This window comes from Nannospalax galili, unplaced genomic scaffold, assembly GCF_000622305.1.
Source record: "Nannospalax galili isolate Female #2095 unplaced genomic scaffold, S.galili_v1.0 scaffold762, whole genome shotgun sequence".
Taxonomy (NCBI): Eukaryota; Metazoa; Chordata; class Mammalia; order Rodentia; family Spalacidae; genus Nannospalax; species Nannospalax galili.
In genome coordinates, this window is record NW_008350126.1 from 2,916,875 (window position 1) to 2,920,131 (window position 3,257).

The 3,257-nt window shown below is 45.0% G+C and overlaps 1 pseudogene; it reads left to right on the forward strand.

The window, feature by feature from the left end:
* The first annotated feature begins 1,476 nt into the window (after nt 1-1,476).
* Nucleotides 1,477-1,585, forward strand: LOC115072746 (annotated as a pseudogene).
* The last annotated feature ends 1,672 nt before the right edge of the window (nt 1,586-3,257 follow it).

Genomic DNA, 3,257 nt, shown 5'->3' on the forward strand with positions numbered 1-3,257 from the left:
GACCAAACAAGAAAATAAGCTTTTAAATATTTATTAAAAAGTCAAGCTGGCCACGGTGGCGCATGCCTTTAGTCCCAGCACTCGGGAGGCCAAGGCAGGTAGATCGCTGTGAGATCAAAGCCAACCTGGTCTATATAGCGAGTTCCAGGCCAGCTGGGGCTATAGAAAGACACTGTCTCAAAAAAAAAAAAAAAAAAGTCAAACATTTTCTTAAAAGAAAAAGAAAGAAAATCCATTGGCCCATTGGCCTGATCATACTCCCAGGGCTTGATCTATTTTGTTTTTTTCTAGTGTGGCCTCCTAACATAAGGCTATATACATATTTTTCTGTGCCATTATAAGATGGATTGCAGCCTTTACCCCTGAATAATTCATCCTACCCTTCCAAGAAACAGCATAGTTGTCTTAGTGTCCATAGGGCACTGGCTCTAGAGCTTTCTTGCAGAGAACCAAAGACTGTGAGTGTTCAAGGCACACAATCCACTCATCCTCCCCTCCATACATCTAAATAGTTGTTTAGAGAAGGGCAAGAAAGAAAGTCCACACATACTCAGTACACATGCAGCTGCTGTGGGCAGAACTATGAACAGTAGCCACACTGTGCCGGGCAGAGGCTGAGGACCTCCATAGGCTGCCGATGAATTTAGCATAGTGAACTTGGTGCGTGGTGATTTTAAGTTTTGCTTTTGGAACTTTCTGGAATTTTGTTTTGGTTTTGGTTTTGGTTTTTTGTTTGTTTGTTTTCAGACAGGGTCTCCCTGTAGCCACAGCTGACCTGGAACTCATTATACAGACCAGGCTGGCCTCCATCTCACAGACCTCTGCCTCCCGAGTGCTGGAAATAAAGGCATGAGCCACCGTGTCCAGCTTTGGAATTTTTAAAAAATAATTTTTCAGCTGGGCATGGTGGTGCACACCTTTAATCCCAGCACTAGGGAGGCAGAGGCAGGCAAATCTCTGTGAGTTCAAGGCCAGCCTGGTCTACATAGTGAGTTCCAGGACAGCTGGGGCTACAGGGAGACCCTGTCTCAAAAAGACAAAAAAAAATAATAATAATTTTTCAACCAACTTTGCTTGAGTCCATGGGTTAGGAACTCATGAATATGGAGCGGCGACTATTTCCCCGCTACAGCCATGGTAGCAGTATCACCTGACAATGTCATGTTCTCAAATATCCTCAACCCCTGCTTCCAACCTGTATTTCAACTTTCCCATTTACTCTTTGCTTTTTGAAAAAATAAGGATCCATGGGGCTGGGGAGATGGCTCAGTAGTTAAGAGGGCTCTCTGCCCTTGCAGAGGACTGGAGTTCAATCCCCAGCACCTCATATGGTGGCTAACAACTGCTTTTAATTCCAGTTCTAGAGGATCCAATGTCATCTTCTGATCTCCTTGGGTACCTACACACATGTGGTGCATATAAGCTTATGCAGGTGCCCACACATACACATAAATTTAAAAATAAATAAAAACCATGATCCAGGCTTTTTGTGATTCATAGGTGTGATGACTGGGGTTTTGCATCATTGTATGAGATGTGTCTCCCCCAAACTTTGTTATGGTGTCAGCACATAACCCATCTGATGTTTTCTAAAGTTAAATAAAATATTGAAAAACACAGTGGAATCTGACCACTGAATTCCATTTGAGACTACATTAGCCACACCCACCTCCATCCCCGCCTTTTCTCCTCTGGATTTGCTCAGTGATGAGGCCTGGCCAGCTGTCCTGAGAAGCGGCCAAGGGGTTTTTCTCAGATTGTTTCCTTCCGGGATTACTTAATCTGTTCTTTTGTTCTTTTGTCCTTGTTTCCAGTAAACTGAAAGTTAGATCTGAAGATTTGTTGAGATTTAAGTGAGAACATTTTGGACAGAAGCACTATGGAGATTCACACCCGTTTGTTTTCGTTGTTTGGTTTGGTTTTTTGAGATAGGCTTGTGCGGCCCAGGGTGGCCTCAAACTTACTACCCAGCTGAGGATGATCTTGAACTTCTGATCCTTCTGCTTCTACCACCCGAGTACTGGGATTACAGGCATGTGCCACCACACCTGGCTACACGTGTGTGCGTCATGGTTTCTTCTCATCATGTGGATTGTACATGGCCTCCTCACATTAATCATGTTTCTAAGCCACTCATGTTGTGTCTACACTCTTTACCTAGGACATCCCAGAATTCCTGACACAGTCCCAGTAGTTGGTCTGACAAGATCACTGAGGGCTCAGATTTTCCATGCTCCAGACTATGATGAGACCTACACAGAAGCCATCTTTCCCCAGCAGGCAAGGTACAGTAGACACAGCCCTAGCATAATCTCTCCACTGGCAGATGCAACTAGCTTCCAACCCATAGAATGCAGCAAGAGATATGGATGTCACTCCTACGATCGTGGTAGCTTCCGTCTGGCTGGCAGGTTCTCTCCCGATGACTTTTGTTTCTCCTTTTTTTGGTGGCATTGAGGAGTGAGCATAGGGCCTGGTATGTTCTAAACACATACTGAACCACTGAGCAACATCCTTGGTGACTTTGCTAGAGCAAACTTGCCACCTGTCCAGGCAGGGAAGATGTAGCCACCTCCTAAGAGCTAACAAGGAACAGGGCTCTCAGTCCTTCAAACTGTAAGACCCTCAAGGCCTTCAGGAACTACGTGTGTGACAGCCAGGCCTGGTAGCATCACCTGTTAGTCCACCTACTCAGGAGGCTGAAGCAGGAGGATCACAAGTTCAAGGCCAGCCAGGCAGCCTAGCAAGACCTTATTTCAAAATAAAATTAAAAAAAGAAAGCAAGAAAGAGAGACTGAGGGTATAGCTTAGAGGTATAGAGTGTTTGCCTAGCATAAATGAGGTCCTAAATTTGTTCCCTGGGGGGTGGAAAGGAGAGAGAGACAGAGAGAGAGAGAGAGAGACAGAGAGAGAGAGAGAGAGAGAGAGAGAGAGAGAGAGAGAGAGAGAGAGAGAGAGAGAGAGAGAGAGAGAGACAGAGAGAGACAGAGAGAGAGAGACAGACAGAGAGACAGAGACAGACAGAGAGACAGAGACAGACAGAGAAACAGAGAGACAGAGATGAGAGAGAGAGAGAGAGAGAGAGAGAGAGAGAGAGAAACACCACATGCATGAGCCTTACCTGTTTGAATCTTCAGATCAGTATCACCCTGTCTAACACTTTGATCTTAGCCTACTAAGAGAACCATAGAACCTGGGAGATTATAAACACGTTCTGTTTCAAGATGCTAAGTTTGGGGATCATTTGTTACTCAGCA